Genomic DNA, 17,977 nt, shown 5'->3' on the forward strand with positions numbered 1-17,977 from the left:
GGTTAAAAAAGAAAGAAAAGAAATAGAAAGCAGCTCTTCCAGGGGTGAAGAAATAGTTGCTTTCATACCAGGATCCCATTTGGCTGCTCCCCACAAGCCTCTTTTTCTTCTCCTTTTCTTCTCCTGCTTGCTGGAGTCTTGCCTCTGTCTTGTGACTCACACAGGCTGATGGTGGCAAGGTTTGCCTGCTCAGAGGTGCTGAAAGGCTGCTGTTAGATAACAGGGCCTGTGCCTGCTGGCTTCTCAGTTGGCGCTAGTGGTAAAGAACCCGCCTGCCAAAGCAGGTTAGTCGTAAGAGATGCGGGTTTGATTCCTGAGTCAGGAAGACCCCCTGGAGGAGGGCATGGCAATCCACTCCAGTATTCTTGCCTGGAGAATCCCATGGACAGAGGCGCCTGGCGGGCTGCAGTCTCATGGGGTTGAACACGACTAAAGAAACTTAGCACATAGCACATGCCTACTGGCAGGACCAGGTCAAAGCATCCTGAATGCTGCTGTTTCAAGGGGGTGGTGGCATTATCTAGCCTCACAGCTTGTGGGATCTTAGTTCCCTGAGCAGGGATTGAACCTGGGCTCTTGACAGCAAAAGCACAGAGTCCTAACAACTGGACCGCCAGGGAATTCCCAGCACAGGAGACTTTGAAATCATCCAGCCTTATCCCTTCACTTTGCAGATGAGGGGTGTGGCAAGGGGAGGGGATTGTTCACGGTCACCCGTGGGTGCGAAGCAGAGCCAGGCTGTGACCCCGGTGGACCTGACCACGGATCCAGTCTAACTGATAATCAGGCTGCTGTCGTGCCACAAGGTGGTGATTCCGGGCAGGGTCCTGCCGAGCCAGTGGCTAAGTGTGGTGTCACCACCTGTCAGCACCTCACCAGGCTGCCCCGTCCCGGCGAGCAGCCCTTCTGCAAAGGACGGACTCAGAGCCAGGGTCTCAGGGGCCAATGTAGCTGAGAGCAGGACACACGGAGTGTGCATCTTGTACCCGCAGGCATTTTGCCACAGCTGTCTTTCAACTCCAGCGCATTCCTGAAGGGAGCATTTTACCGTCTGGCTGGGGCTCACCTGGCCCCTGCAGTACTTCCAAGCTCCAGCTTGCAGACCTCTCTAGCTGTCCTGAATCCTGATCTGCTCCGGTCACTGCTGTCCAGCTGGCTGATCACCCACTCCATTGCTGACCTGGGGGTGTCTGAGCCTGCCAGCCCCACTGGCCAGAGCCCCCTGGCTCCATGTAACAACCCAAGGCCCAGTCTCCTTCCATGTAGGTGCCCTGTGCCCCCGAGGCCTTGGGGTCCCTCAGGTCCTCTCCCCTGACTGGGAGACTTGGAGGAAGGGTCCAGGGTGGACAGTGGGGAAGAGCTGTATCCTGGAGATGAGAGGGCATCCTTTCCTACCCACAGTTCACGGGCCAGATCTCAGGCCTCACTCAGCCGCAGGGGAGGTTGGGAAATGAAATTCAGCCATGTTCTTGGGAGCTGGAGGAACAGGTTTAGGTGAATATCTGCAGTCTCTGCCATAAAAAGACCCAGCTTTTGCTCCCCAAACCTCACTGAAACTGCCCCCTTAAAGGTCCCCAGAAGGCTCCTTTTGTGCCAAATCTAATGGGCATGTCCCAGGCTTTATCTTCCTTTACTTCCTAATGGCCTGCGATACCAGCTTCTGTGCTGGTTGCCAGTATAAAGGGGTCTCCTCTTCTTGGAGCCTCGATCACCACCTGTCTCTATACTGACAACTCCCACATCGGTACCCACAGCCCAGCTGTCTCTTCGGAGGGCAGACCTGTGTGCTCAATTGCCTGTCCTGTGTCTCTGAGAGGACCTCTCACAAGCGTTTCCCCCTCAACATGTTCAAAGCTGCACTCTTGGTCTCATCATCTTCTCTTCAAATATGCTTCTCAGTCTGTTTTTAACTGTCTGTTAAAGGCTCCAACATCCACCTGGTCGGAAACCTATACATCATATTTGATTCCTCCAAGTCCTTCGGTTATGTCTCCTAATTACCCCACTACCCCGATCCGGCCACTTGGCTCCAATGTGCCAGCTGCCTTATCTGCTTATTAAGAGCTTTATTCAGATTATCTGATGAACTCTGGGGCTTCCTCCCTAAGCTGGGTGCTCACTGAGTTTGAGCAAACATTTGAGGAGGGTTAGGCACCCATGTTTGATGCCAACAGTCAATTTGGAGTTAGGGAACCAAAAACTAGGGTAGCCCAGGGTAGGGAGTCAACAGTGACGGGGCCAAGTTCCCTCCAAGATAACTGGAGATGTGACGAGCATTCTGAAAACCAAAGAGTCGTCAAGTTGCTAAGTCATCTGGTTGCTAAGATCGTCTCTGCCAAGATCCCAGTAACATTAGGGGCTGTCTCAGCTCTCCACCTCCTACTCTGAAAAGGCAGAAAATCTGTATAAATTAGTCCAAGAGGGACAGGGGAGGTAGACCTGTTCTGGAGACTGGATTTGATTGGTTATGTTCACCCTGCTGCGTGTGCCAGACGCTTGGCCCTGCGTGTGAATTAAATCTGCGAGTGGCTCTTTGTCGGGCTGAAAGGAAGGGAAGCAGGCTAAGAAAGGCGCCTTCAGAATAGAAAGTGTCAGCGAGGGAGGAAGTCCTTCCTTCTCACCATGCAGCCACACCACTTCCTGTCCGCAATCTTGCCCCGTATTGCACCACCGGAGCCTTGAAACCTGGGGTTTCCATCACTGAATCAGGCCCCAATTTGGGCCTCAAGCCTTGGTTGAGAATGATGACTCTTAACGGACAGGAAAGTGAGAGCCCCGAAAGCCCCTCTCTTTCCCATCAGTGCTGGGGTTCCCACAGTCTGGGTGTCCTCCCCAGCGCTGTGGGTTCTGCTCTAGCAGGAGCTGGAGGAAAAGGGACAGACTCGGAGCTCACTGACTCGTCTTCCCTCCGGGATGTGAAGGAAATCTGGCAGAGTCCCCCGAGCCACAGCGGGAAGACTTGCCCCCGAAAGCCGGGGCAGCAGAAAGAAGGAAGAATGGAGAGGAGGAAGGAGGGAGCAAGGAGAGATGGATGGAGAAAGGGGAGAGGGTGATGGGAGTCCTTGGGCTCTGAACCTAAACCATCCCTGTTCCTGGGGAAGTTATGCTGAAAGCCCCAGGAGGCCTGGCTCTTGGAAGGCCCCTAACAACACCACACGTCTTGAGGCGTGAGAGTGGAGCTGGTGAAGGCCAGCTTCCGGAAACCTCGCTCTACTTGGAGGCAAGGGAAGTTTCCTGGATCACCCATTTAGAAACTGACCACCTTGATGACTCTGTTCCTCCCCAACTATTGGGGGCAAAGGAGATCCGTGTGGTTACTACCGCCGCCACAGACATCATCACCATCAATGTGACACACCCTGAAAGTCTGCAGTGAGCAGGTGTAGGTACCCGTGACGTGGCGTGCTCGAGTTTGAGCCCCAGTCTGGGGCTGTGTTCAGGGCAGATTCTGTCCCTGGAGATAGCTCACCTGCTCTTCTGGGTGCTCTAGCATGACCTTTTCTAGTATGATGTTCTTAAGAAGATCAGAAATGTCACTGCAGATCAGACCAAAGGCCACTAGCTCAGGATTCCAACCACGACCTCGAGGGAAAGTGCGAGGGAGAGTCCAGGGTCTGCTTTCTATGACCCTGTCCTGGAAGGCCTGAGGTGTACCTGGAACTTCCCTGACTTCCCTTAATAACCCTGCTGCTTATCTGTGTGCTTGCTTAGTTGCTCAGTCGTGTCCAACTCTTTGTGACCTCATGGACTATCTGTAGCCTGCCAGGCTCCTCTGTTCACGGGATTCTCCAGGTGAGAATACCGGAGTGGGTGGCCATTCCCTTCACCAGGGGATCTTCTGAACCCAGGGATCGAGCCCACGTCTCCTACATCTCCTGCATTGGCAGGCAAATTCTTTACCACTGCCTCACTTGGGAAGCCCAGACGCTTATCTATTCATCCATTAATCAAGGGTCTTCATGAACTGGTTTGAGTTCTCCGTCGCCTTGTACAGGGCGGCACTCTGTTCAGCATCCACCCTGTGTGGTTCCACATCCCAGAGGAAAACTCCTTGGATGGTGCTGGAGTCTGGAAAGCCAGATTGTTTCCAGAGCATCCCGGGTTCACCAAGCTTCTTTGCAGTCTTTCCTCTAGGCTGGCAGCAAGGCCAGAAAGTACCTTCCAAAATGTCACAAACCCACAGAAGGGACAGACTGACAAACCCTCAGTTTGCCAGGCAGGACTTTTTGAAATTGAGAAAGTAAGAGAGTTCAAGAACCAATAGTGGTTGGTGGCCAGCATCCTGAGGCCAAAGGGTGGAAAGAACCAGCGAACATTCCCCACAGCAGTTCTTGAGTGGTTGCAGCACATTTGCAAATTATTAATCATTATGAAACTTTATTAGTAATTGATTGCATTACTTTTAATTCATCTTAATTATTGGAGTGAACAAATACATTTATTAATAAAATGAAATAATTCATTATTGTAGTATATCAATACATTTATTTATGAAGTAACAATAAAAATTTTATTGTAACATAATAAAATAATGAATTATTAATAACTAGTTACTATTATGAATTTAGTCTTCCCTGGTGGCTCAGCAATAAAGAATCTGCCTGTAATGCAGGAGTTGCAGGAGACAGTTTTGATCCCTGGGTTGGGAAGACCCCCTGGAAGAGGGCACAGTAACCCACTCCAGTATCCTTGCCTGGAGAATCCCCATGGACAGAAGAGCCTGGTGGGCTACAGTCCATATGATGGCAAAGAGTTGACACAACCGAAGTGACTTAGCACTAATTAATTATCGTTCCAACGATTAGTAGTTAAGTCCCCATTGTGTATGTGGCAGGGTTGGGGGTGGGGAGCAGGACCAGCAAGGAAAAATCCCCCCAAGCCCCTAAATACCTTAGAGGGCCACCACATCATAGAGTTTCCAAAATCTTACCTCCAGACCCGTGTCAGCTGGAGGAAATGTAATGATTTTCTCCATCTTGTTGGAACAGGGAATACCTCTCTTTAAAATGTAAGCAACTACAGGACAAGAAATGTGTTTTATTTATTCATGTATCCCTAGTTGCCTAACACGGTAACCAGCACATTTGCTTAGCAGTAAAAAGTCCTGTTTGAAGGATGGATGGAGAAGGATGAAGGATGGATGGAGAAGGATGTATGATGGATGGATTTTCCTAGTCTTCACCCCAATTAAGGCCTCACCCTCATTCCAGCTCCCCCCAAAAAACTTACTCTTACTCTCTTTGTGATGTGAATTTCCCATTGTCATTTCCCCATTTAAGAGTGTGGACCTAAGCTACTTTTCTTGTTCCTGTAATTTATCATCTGGGTCAGCCTGCCTGTTGTAAATTAGGGATTCCCATAAACCACAGTGAAGTTGTTTTTTAAAGACCTGGTAACAGTACCATTGAAAGGGACAGTAGGCGGGTTGATGAGAATGGGGGAGGGGGCAGAACTACACGCAGAGAACAAATCTCAAGTGTCACCTTCAATTTTGTTTAAAAGCTGAGATACAATTGTATTTTATTTGTCCTGCAATCCTTACTATTTAAGCCTTTAATATTTATTTAGGATTACTTAACTTGTCACTGTGCACAGAGAAGTGGTATACATAAATCACCAATAACCCTCAACTAGAGAGAGAGGAAAAAAAAAGAAATTTAACAGGATGCGTCCCTTGTGACTCAGCTGGTAAAGAATCCGGCTGAAATGCGGGGGACCTGGGTTCGATCCCTGGGTTGGAAAGATCCCCTGGAGGAGGGTGTGGCAACCCACTCCAGTATTCTGGCCTGGAAAATCCCATGGACAGAGGAGCCTGGCGGGCTACAGTCCATGGGGTCACAAAGAGTCCAACGTAACTGAATGACTTCACTTCACTTCATGGGGGGAAAAAACACAGGCATCCCCAGGAGCTTGTCTGGGTTCAGTTCCAGACCCCCGCCTTAGAAGGATTATAGCAATGATGCAAGTCACATGAATTATTTGGTTTCCCAGCACATATGAAAGTTACGTTTACTATAACTATACTATAGTCTATTAATAAAGTATGCAGCAGTATTACATCTAAAACCCAATGTACATACCTTAATTTAAAAATTCTTTATTACTAAAAAGTGCTGTCATCTGAGCCTTCAATGAGTCATCATCTTTTTGCCAGTGGTGTTTTGCTGCTGGTGGATGATGATGGCTGATGACTGATCTGATCAGAGTGGCAGTTGCTGAAGCTGGCTGTGGTGGTTTCTTAAAAAAAGAGAGCAAGAAAAAAAAAAAAGAGAGAGCAAGGAAGTTTGCCTAATCAATTGACTTTACCTTCACAAGCAATTTCTTTGTGGCATAGAATGCTTTTCAATAGCATTTTTACCTCCAGTGGAACTTCTTTCAAAACTGGAGTCAATCCTTACCACTGCTACTGAAGCAAACTTGGGGGTGCTCACCCTATACGCAGTTAAGTCGATCTACTGACACCGGATTGTGGCAAAGGAAAGGTCAGAGCTTATTGCAGGGCCAGGCAAGAAGGATGGGCAGATCGTGCTCAAAAGACCAAACTCCTCAATGGTTTTCAGGGAAGGGTTTTTAAAGGCAAGATGATGGAGATGGACAGGGTACATGACCATCTGTGTACACTCTTCTGATTGGTTTGGTGGTGAGGGAACAGGGTGATGTTTCTGGAACCTCTATTATCAACCTTCTGGTTCTAAGTGGCCTGGGGTCTACATTCTGATGGTCAGCATACAGTTAACTTTTTCTACTTGGTGGAGGTTTTAGGATCTGCAAAACAACTCAAGGGTATGCTCAAGGGTCTATAACCTTGAGGAGGAACTAAAGGTCCTTCCCTTTGTTCTATGGCTAAACTACTATTCTTTTGTCTTGCTTGACTGCTTTCCTTTGTTTCGGTATTTTCTCACTTCTCTGATTAAATTTGTTTTTTGGAACTTGGGGAAGGCCTACCGTAGGTAGAGGACACAAGGAAGGGGTGGGGTCTGTCTCTGGGAAGACCCCGCCGCAGGGTCCTGATCAGTTTCATCACTGCTTTAGCAACTAAGTTTATATAATACTATAAATCCTATGTTGTCATTTTAGCAATCTTCACACCATCTTCACCACGAGTAGATTCTATCTTAAGAAACCTTTTTTTTTTTTTTCTCAAGAAGCAACTCCTCATCTGTTAAAGTTTTATCATAAGATTGCAGTGATTCAGTCACGTCTTCAAGCTCCACTTTTAATTCTAGTTCTCTTGCTGTTTCTACCACATCTGCAATTACTTCCTCCAGTGAAGTCTTCCTGCTCAAAGTCATCCATGAGGACTGGAATCAACCTTTTCCAAACTCCTGTTAATGTTTACATTTCTACCTCTTTCTATGAATCATGAATATTAATGGCATCTAGAAAGGGGAACCTTTCCAGAAGGCTTTCAATTTACTTTGCCCAGATCCATCAGAGGAATCACTACTTATGGTAGCTATAGCCTCATGAAATATGTCTCTTACATACTGATAAGACTTGAACGTAGAAGTTACTCCTTGGTCCATGGGCTACAGAGTGGACGTTCTGTTAGCAGGCATGAAACAACATTAATCTCATACATCTCCATCAGAGCTCTTGGGTGACCAGGTGCATTGTCAATGAGCAGTAATATTTTGAAAGTCTTTTTTCGTGAGCAGTAGGTCGCAACAGTAGGCTTAAAATATTCACTGAACCATGTTGTAAATAGATACACTGTCATCTAGGCTTTGTTGTTCCATTTATAGAGTACAGGCAGAGTAGTTTTAGCATAATTCTTAAAGGCTCTAGGACTTTCAGAATGGTAAATGAACACTGGCTTCAACGTCAAGTCACCAGTTGCATCAGCCCCTAAAAGAGAGGCAGCTTGTGCTTTAAAGCTTTGAAGCGAGACATTGACTTATCTCCAGCTATGAAATTCCCTGATGACATCTTCTTCCAATAGGAGGCTGTTTCATCTACATTGAAAATCTGTTGTTTAGTGTATAGCCACCTTCATTAATTATCTAAGCTAAACTTCTGGGAAACTTGCTGCAGCTTCTATGTCAGTAATTGCTGCTTCATCTTGCACTTTTATATCATGGAGACAACTTATTTTCTGAAACCTCATGAACCAGCCTCTGCTAGCTTCAAACCTTCCTCAGCTTCTTCACCTCTCTCCACCTTCAGAGAATTGGAGAGAGTTAGGGCTTTGTTCTGGATTAGTCTTTGGCTAAAGGAAATGTCGTAGCTGATTTGCTCCTCTATCCAGACCACTAAAGCTTTCTCCATATCCGCATAAAGCTGTTTTGCTTTCTTGTCAATTTGCGTATTCACTGAAGCAGCACTTTTAATTTCCTTTGAGAACTTTTCCCTTTGCATCCGCAAACTGGTTAACTGTTTATTGCCTAGCTCTGGCCCATCCTGGCTTTTGACATGCTGTCCTCACTCAGCTTAATCATTTCTAGCTTTGATTTAAAGTGAGAGATGTGTAACTCTTCCTTTCACTTGAGCACTTAGAGGCCATTGTAAGGTTACTAATTGGCCTAATTTCAATATTATTGTGTCTCAGGGAATAGGGGAGCCATGAGGAAAGGGGCAGAGATGGGGGAACAGCTTGTCAGTGGAGAAGCAGGACACATACAACTTACTGATGAAGTTTCCCATTTTTATGGGCACAGTTCATGGAGACCCAAAACAATTGCAATAGTAGCACCAAAGATCGCTAATCACAGATCACCATAACAAATATCATAATGAAATTTTGAAATATTGCAAGAATTACTACCAAAATGTGATGCAGAGATATGGAGTGAACAGATTTGTTTGGAAAAATGGCACCTATAGACTTGCCCAATGCAAGGTTGCCACAACCCTTCAATTTGTAAAAAAAAAAAAACACAGCATCTTCAAAGCCTAGTAAAGCAAAGAGCAATAAAATGAGGTGTCCCTTCAGCTTGTCCAGAAAACACTCTTCAGGTTACCTAATTATGGTCTTTCAGAGTCTTTGAGCTAGTTTACAGTTCTATAAATTGTAGCTAACTGAGCAATGCAAAGTAATTTTTACCTATAGACATGCAAATTATACCAAAAGATGATCATTTTCCTCCCGTCCTCTCCCTCCAAAAACCAGTTTGCCTGAATTTGCGCCATCATTCCAATATTCCAAATCTATAAATATGACCACCCTTTGCATTCTCTTCTGAACTAGTTATAACTGCTCAGCTTCCCGGTTGATTAATAATCATTACTCTTTATGATCTAATTTAATCTTTCTCTTAAATGTGCCTAAAAATTTTAATACATGTTCATTTTATATTCGAATAAGAGCTATGTTTTTTTTTAAATTATTTTTAAACAGGTTCAAATGATCCTAGTATTGTTGGTTTGGAGGTGTTCACCCCATGCGGATAGAGGCAGTATATTGACACTAATGTCACCTCCAAGGAGCAAAGTCTCCCGGGCTCCTTCTCTGGTTCTGCTGTCTTGGGCTGCATTATCCTGAATCAGGTCCTCCTATTTTGCTGTTCCTCCTCCTCATTTTTTTCTTCCAGTTCCAAAGCATCCTTTCCATGACAGGCCAAAGGCCATTTTTCCTGGAAGCCTGCTAGATCCCCAACGCATTGGATTGAATGCTCTTATTCTGTGCTTCCCTTGACGGTACACTGAGTCACAGCATACACCCCATGCTTTGTTATAGCTCATTTAAATAGCTGAATACGCAAATGAATGGATCCTGATGTGAGAGGCTTCTCAGCACCTTCTAACCACCCATTCTGGTGCCCAACTTCCATGAGAAAACTTCTCGGGTATGAACGGAATCTCTGTGGAAATATCTCTCTTCCTTCATATTCAGCAGACACATTGCCTTTTAAAATTTATTTTGCATTGAAATATCTTTGTGCTTAAAAACCCTTACCCTTGTATATGTATGGCTGAGTCCCTTGGCCGTTCACACTATCACAGCATTGTTTGTTAATTGGCTATACCCCAATACAAAAAAAAAAAAAAAAAAAAAACCCTTACACCTGTTTCAATTTTTCCTATTGATATTTTCCTCTTGCATTCTTTTTTTCCTCCTCTATCCTCTTTAGTTCGCTACAGAGTCCAGGAAACTAAGAACCTGTCATTGCAAACAAATGCTTTGAAGGTGAGTACAAGCCAACACATTTCACCGCAAGCTGTTCTCCAGCTGTCCAGACCTTCAAGGGTGCAACAAAGGAGCGGGCTTCTCCCTGTGGTCACTCTTGGCGTGACCCTGAAGCTGGAGTGCATTATCTTCACACCTCCACAAGGACACAATGGCCTGCCCTGGTCTGAGTCATCTCAGTCTGCAGAAAGCTAGGAGAGAGAAAGTCACCCGAGAGGCACTCCAGGGCCCCAGAGCAGACTGAACAAATCTGTGCCCTTATCCAGTCTAATTCTTTGCATTAATAAGGAGAAAGATGATGATGCATTTCAGAAACCTCTGGACCACGCTTTCAAATCAGGATTTCAGAAAGGCTTTGCGGTGTACTTGCATCTCACCCCAGGGCCAGGCAGTGCGGTTGGTGGTCACCGAAGGTTCTTTGCCTTCCAGCTTATTGGTGAGAAAATATGGAATCCTGTGTCTGTAAGAACTGAAACTGTCTAGAAACAGGATTTGATACCCACTAGGAGATGGGAGACTTCCCTTTTGCTGTTCAAGTTTCACCTTCAGTTATCAGGAACTGAGCAGGGGGGGCACCACGCCGGGAGCTGCTGCAACACAGGCCTGGGGAGCTGCTGCTCTCTGGGGATGAATACACTCTGCTTTCTTTATGAATGTGCCTCGTCACAGTGAAAGAAAGTCCCTGGTCGACTCTGCACGTCCCAGGGTTTCACTGGAAGAGAGGAGCACCAAGTGCAGTCCCAGAGGCCGCTGGCCCCAGGATCCCCTGGGCTGCCCTTTGCGGGGGAGGGGGAGGGGGAGGGGGGGTGCCTGGCATCGTATCTGCAGCTAGTGGAGCCCGGGGAGGCAGGGACCGTGGGGCACAGTCCAGTCTGTGCTGGTGAGGGAGCCAGCCGACTCACAGCCTCATCAAGGGACACTGTGTTGGAGGGCTTTGAGGGTCACGTGGTCCACCTTACTCATTTGACAGCTGAAACAGTGGAAGCCCCAGAGGCCAGCCACATGCCGCTAGGGATGCATGGTGGGTGGCAGGGCCAGGACTGTCAGGAATCCTCCTATCTCCATATCTTGGGTGTCATTTTTCTGCCATTCCACAGAATTGACTCACGCATCTGCCATGCACAGGCCGTGTCGGAGGATGTGGTTGTGCTGGTGTTATCTCGCTTGAGGCCCTGAGCCATTTTCACCCTTATCTGCCTCACTCTGTGTGCAGGAAGCTGACCCCTCCGTCTTCCAGCCCCTTCTGCCCCATTGGCTGGTTTCTAACTTACATCAGCCAATGGGAAGCACCGGTAGGAGACTGGAGGGGGAAAGGCGGACCGGGTGGGCTGGGATGTTTCTTGCCTGTCTCTCCCGGATCTGGAACCTCAGATCTGACAGTGTCACGTTCTTCTGTGACAACAGCTACCCCTGGAACAACAGCCCCCTCCTCCACTGAGTTCCACCTTTTCCTTCTGCCTGGTCAGGCCTAGATGTGTCTGTATCCATTGTTTGTACCCCTTCGGTGCCTCAACATCTAAAGGTCCCCTTAATCCTGTCCCATCCCTTTATGGCAAATAGATGGGAAAACAGTGGAAATAGTGTCAGATTTTATTTTTTGGGGCTCCAAAATCACTGCAGATGATGACTGCAGCCATGAAATTAAAAGATACTTACTCCTTGGAAGAAAAGTTGTGACCAACCTAGATAGCATATTGAAAAGCAGAGACATTACTTTGCCAACAAAGGTCCATCTAGTCAAGGCTATGGTTTTTCCAATAGTCATGTATGGATGTGAGAGTTGGAGAAAGCTGAGCACTGAAGAATTGATGCTTTTGAACTGTGGTGTTGGAGAAGACTCTTGAGAGTCCCTTGGACTGCAAGGAGATCCAACCAGTCCATCCTAAAGGAGATCAGTCCTGGGTGTTCTTTGGAAGGAATGATGCTAAAGCTGAAACTCCAGTACTTTGGCCACCTCATGTGAAGAGTTGACTCATTGGAAAAGACTCTGATGCTGGGAGGGATTGGGGGCAGGAGGAGAAGGGGACGACAGAGGATGAGATGGCTGGATGGCATCACTGACTCGATGGACGTGAATCTGAGTGAACTCCGGGAGTTGGTGATGGACAGGGAGGCCTGGCGTGCTGGGATTCATGGGGTCGCAAAGAGTTGGACACGACTGAGCGACTGAACTGAACTGAACTGAACTGAATCCTGCCCACCTCCCTCTAAATTGTCCCTTCACTAAAAGCTCTTCCATAGAGTAGAATCTTGGCACCTGATTGATCTGTTGGTCAAACTTGGTCCAGCATTCTAAACCAAGGACCAGGACTTCCCTGATGGCACACTGGATAAGAATCCGTGGGCCAATGCAGGGGACACAATTTCGATCCCTGGTCGCGGAAGATCCCACATACCGCAGAGCAACTAAGCTCAAGTGCCACAATTACTGAGCCTGAGCTCTAGAGCCCTTGAGCCGCAACTACTGAAGCCCACGCACCTAGAGCCTGTGCTCTGCAACAAGAGATGTCACTGCAATGGGAAGCCCACGCACTGCAGTGACGTGTGGCCCCCCGCTTATGGCAACTAGAGGAAGTCCTGGCAAAGCAGTGAAGATGCAGCACAGTCAAAACATAAATATTAAAAAAAAGTCACCAGTGCCCAATGATTTTTAAAAACAAAATAAACCAAAGACCAGTTGGTTAGCAACAAACAAATCTGTGCTAAGGAACACCACCGTCACCAAAAGCTTGGAGAAAATTACTTTGTACTCACTCACTCAGAGCCTTAAGACTCAGCATCTGTCTGACTAACTAATGGCCAAAGAACACGTTTCTTGCCAGCAGGGTCTGCCCCATGAAGGAAAAATTAAAAGGCTGACTGGAGTCAGTCCATCGCCAGCTCTCTGTCTACTGGACACAGTGGGACTGAATTCCTGAGCTCCCTGTGGGTGTAATTCTTCTCTCAGCTTCTCTCACTCTCCACTCTCATATGTAAAGCCTAAGTAAGTCAACAGTCTTCATGAAAGTCTCCACCTGGTAAGCCCTCAGCCATCTTCCAACTCACAGTTCGAATGGTACCTCCTTTGAGAGGCAGCCCCTGAGTTACCTAGTCAGAGCTGGAATAATCAGAACTATTCTTCCTTCCTCTGTGCTGTTATAGAACCTCATATGTGTCTCTGTTATAGCACTGATCTTTTATTCAATTTTAGTTTCACTGTATTATTTTTAAATTTTCATATAAATTTAGAATTACCTTGTCAGTGTGTAGAAACCACAGTTGTTTTCAAATAGGGTTGCATTAAATGTATAGATCAATTTGGGAAGAAGAAGAAAAATTGACATCTTGATAATCTTGAATCTTCTAATCCATGCAGGTGATGTATCTATCTAGCCTTTTATTTATTAATAAGTATTTTAAATATCTCTCAGCCTATATAACCTATTAGAAAAATTCACTGTAGACATCTTACACATCTTTCTTTAAATTTATCCCTAAATATTTGATGCTTGCTGATGTCAGCGTCAGTGGGGTTTGTAAGATGATAATTTTCCAGGTGTTTGTTCTGGTTTATTGATTTTTGTGTATTGCTCTCATATATTTTCACCTTGCTAAATTCACTTACTAGTTCTAATTATTGTGTAGGTATTCTTATTTTTACGATTTCTTGGAATTTTCTATGTAGGTAATTATGTTGTCTGTAAATAAAGAAAGTTTTACTTTTTCTTTCCAAACTGTGGAAAGGAAAAATTCACTTTCTTGCCTAGTGCTCTAGCATAGTATTTAATACAGGCGTTAAGAACAGTTATCTTCTCATTTTTCTCTCTCTTAGGGGAAATCATTCAGTCTTTCACCATTAAGTATGTTGTTAGCCATAGTTTTATTTTAGAATTGCCCTTTATCAAGTTTAAGAAATTCACTTCTATTCTTAGATTGCTGGCACTTTACTGTCAAGGATTACTGGATTTTTTCAAATGCTTTTTCTGCATCTATTGAGCTGATTATTTGGTTTTTAATCCTTTGTTCTGTTATTGTGGTCAGTTACACTGATTGATTTTGATTTTTGAATGCTGTGTTGACCTTTCATTCCTGGGATAAACCCCATCTGGTCATAGTACATTATTCTTTTTACAAATTGCTGAATTCAATTTGCCAAAGTTGTGTCAAGAATTTTTATTCCTATGTTCATGAGAGATATTGGTCTGTGATGTTTTTCTCGAATGGTTTTTGCCAGATTTTGGTATAAAAGTTTATTTTTAAATCAAAATTTATTTTTTAGTCAAACACACACAATTCTAAAACATTAGATAGTGCTAGAAGGCTTATGGAGTAAGTAGCATTAGTTTCAACTACAAACAGAAAACCCCCAAATATTTGTGCTTAAACAAGATTTCGTGCTTCAGTTATGTCTGACTCTTCATGACCCTATGGACTGTAGCCCTCCAAGCTCCTCTGTCCATGGGATTTTCCAGGCAAGAAATACATGTGTGTGTATGTGTGTATGTGCCTGTGTTTCATTTACAAGTAATATAAGAGGAAGGGAGTCAAGCTGGCATGGTATGACACTTCCACTGTGTCATCAGAGACCTAGGCTCATTTCCTTTTCTTGATTATTCTTAACATCACCTTATGTTCCAAGGTAGCTGCTGGGGCACCACTCATCATATCCATATTTCAGGCCATCAGCAAGAGAAAGGGGAAGAAAAGAAAAAGGTTGTCTGTCTCTTACTTTTACAAAGCCTTCTAGAAGTCCCACATGACCCTTCTACTTATGATTCTTTGGCCATCATTTTATCATATGACCACAGCTAGTCGCTGACTTATAGAGCTTCTCTATTTCTGGCTGCAAAGAACATAATCAATCTGATTTCGGTATTGACCATCTGCTGATGTCCACGTGTAGAGTCGTCTCTTGTGTTCTTTGTAGAAGATGGGGAAGATGGAGAAGCTCTATACAGTCAGCAAAAACAAGACCGGGAGCTGACTGTGGCTCAGATCATGAGCTCCTTATTGCCAAATTCAGACTTAAAATGAAGAAAATAGGGAAAACCACTAGACCACTCAGGTATGACCTAAATCAAATCCCTTATGATTATACAGTGAAGTGAGTGAAGTGAAGTCACTCAGGTATGTCCAACTCTTTGTGAACCTAAGGGCTGTAGCCTACCAGGCTCCTCTGTCCATAGGATTTTCCAGGCAAGAATACTGGAATGGGTTGCCATTTCCTTCTCCAGGGAATCTTCCCAACCCAGGGATCGATCCCAGGTCTCCCGCATTGTAGGCAGATGCTTCACCATCTGAACCATGAGGGAAGTCCTCGATTATACAGTGGAAGTGACAAATAGATTCAAGGGATTAGATCTGAGGGGCAGAGTGCCTGAAGAACTATGGACAGAGGTCGGTGACATTGTATGGGAGGTTGTGATCAAAACCATCCCCAAGAAAAAGAAATGCAGAAAGGTAAAATGGTTGTCTGAGAAGGCCTTACAAATAGCTGAGAAAAGAAGAGACGTGAAAGGAAAAGGAAAAAAGGGAAAGATATACCCATCTGAATGCAGAGTTCCAAAGAATAGCAAAGAGAGATAAGAAAGCCTTCCTCAGTTATCAGTGCAAAGAAATAGAGGAAAACAATAGAATGGGAAAGACTAGAGACTTCTTCAAGAAAATTAGAGATACCAAGGGAACATTTCATGCAAAGATGGGCACAATAAAAGACAGAAATGGTATGGACCTAACAGAAGCAGAAGATATTAAGAAGAGGTGGCAACAATACACAGAAGAACTGTACAAAAAGGTCTTCATGACCCAGATAACTGTGATGGTGTGATCACTCACCTAGTGCAAGACATCCTGGAATGTGAAGTTAAGTGGGCCTTAGAAAGCATCACTACGAACAGAGCTAGTGGAGGTGATGGAATTCCAGCTGAGCTATTTCAAATCCTAAAAGATGATGCTGTGAAAGTGCTGCACTCAATATGCCAGCAAATTTGGAAAACTCAGCAGTGGCCACAGGACTGGAAAAGGTCAGTTTTCATTCCAATCCCAAAGAAAGGCAATGCCAAAGAATGCTCAAAATACCACACAATTGCACTCATCTCACATGCTAGCAAAGTAATGCTCAAAATTCTCCAAGCTAATCTTCAACAGTATGTGAATCGAGAACTTCCAGATGTTCAAGCTGGATTTAGAAAAGGTAGAGGAACCAGAGATCAAATTGCCAACATCCATTGGAGCATAGAAAAAGCAAGAGAATTCCAGAAAAATATCTACTTCTGCTTTATTGACTATGCCAAAGCCTTTGACTATGTGGATCACAACAAACTGTGGAAAATTCTTCAAGAGATGGGAATATCAGACCACCTTACCTGCCTCCTGAGAAATCTGTATGCAAGTCAAGAAGTAACAGTTAGAACCAGACGTGGAACAATGGACTGGTTCCAAATTGGGAAAGGAGTACATCAAGGCTGTATATTGTCACCCTGCTTATTTAACTTACATGCAGAGTACATCATGAGGAATGCTGTGCTGGATGAAGCACAAACTGGAATCAAGATTGCCAGGAGAATTATCAACAACTTCAGATATGCAGATGCTGCTGCTGCTGCTAAGTCACTTCAGTCGTGTCCGACTCTGTGCGACCCCATAGACAGTAGCCCACTAGGCTCCCCCGTCCCTGGGATTCTCCAGGCAAGAACACTGGAGTGGGTTGCCATTTCCTTCTCCAATGCATGAAAGTGAAAAGTGAAAGTGAAGTTGCTCAGTCGTGTCCGACTCTGTGCAACCCGATGGACTGCCGCCCACCAGGCTCCTCTGCCCATGGGATTTTCCAGGCAAGAGTACTGGAGTGGGTTGCCATTGATATGCAGATGACACAACCCTTCCAGCAGAAAGTGAAGAGGACTAAAGAGCTTCTTGATGAACGTGAAAGAGGAGAGTGAAAAAGCTGGCTTAAAACTCAACATTCAGAAAACTAAGATCATGGCAGCCAGTCCCATCACTTCATGGCAAAAAATGGGGAAACAGTGGAAACAGTGACAGACTTTATTTTCTTGGGCTCCAAAATCACTGCAGAGGGGGACTGCAGCCATGAAATTAAAAGATGCTTGCTCCTTGGAAGAAAATCTATGACAAACCTAGACAGCGTATTAAAAAGCAGAGACATTACTTTGCCAACAAAGGTCCATCTAGTTAAAGCTATGGTTTTTCCAGTAGTCATGTATGGATGTGAGAGTTGGACCATAAAGAAAGCTGAGCATGGAAGAATTGATGCTTTTGAGCTGTGGTGTTGGAGAAACTCTTGAGAGTCCCTTGGACTGCAAGGAGATCCAACCTGTCCATCCTAAGGGAAATAAGTCCTGAATATTTATTGGAAGGACTGATCCTGAAGCTGAAGCTCCAATGCTTTGGGCACCTGATGCAAAGAGCTGACTCATTAGAAAAGACCCTGATGCTGGGAAAGATTGAAGACGGAAGAAGGGGACGACAGAGGACGAGATGGTTGGATGGCATCACCGACTCAGACATGAGTTTGAGCAAGCTGAGGGAGTTGGTGATGGACAGGGAAGCCTGGTGCGCTGCTGTCCATGGGGTCACGAAGAGTCAGACACGACTAAGTGACTGAACTGAACTGACAACTGGTTGCCAGGAAGGGTGGGAGGTATAATCTTTTAGCTTGCCTAGGATTTACTGAGAAAGAAGAAGATGGATACAAACATTACCCTGAGCCAAAAAAGCTAGGATACAAAAAGAGTACACACTGTACGATCCTATTTGTATGAAACTCTGGTGAAGTCAGATCTAATTTCTAGTGACATTTTTGATTGCAGGCCAGGATTGAATAGGATGAAGTAAAAGGAAACTTCGGGGAATGAG

General features: G+C 45.2%; 1 pseudogene; it reads right to left on the minus strand.

Moving 5' to 3' along the window:
* Positions 1-772: 772 nt before the first annotated feature.
* LOC139176286 (tigger transposable element-derived protein 1-like) lies at positions 773-8,503 on the minus strand (annotated as a pseudogene).
* Between the last annotated feature and the right edge of the window lie 9,474 nt (positions 8,504-17,977).

This window comes from Bos indicus, chromosome 16 (assembly GCF_029378745.1).
Source record: "Bos indicus isolate NIAB-ARS_2022 breed Sahiwal x Tharparkar chromosome 16, NIAB-ARS_B.indTharparkar_mat_pri_1.0, whole genome shotgun sequence".
NCBI classification, from domain to species: Eukaryota; Metazoa; Chordata; class Mammalia; order Artiodactyla; family Bovidae; genus Bos; species Bos indicus.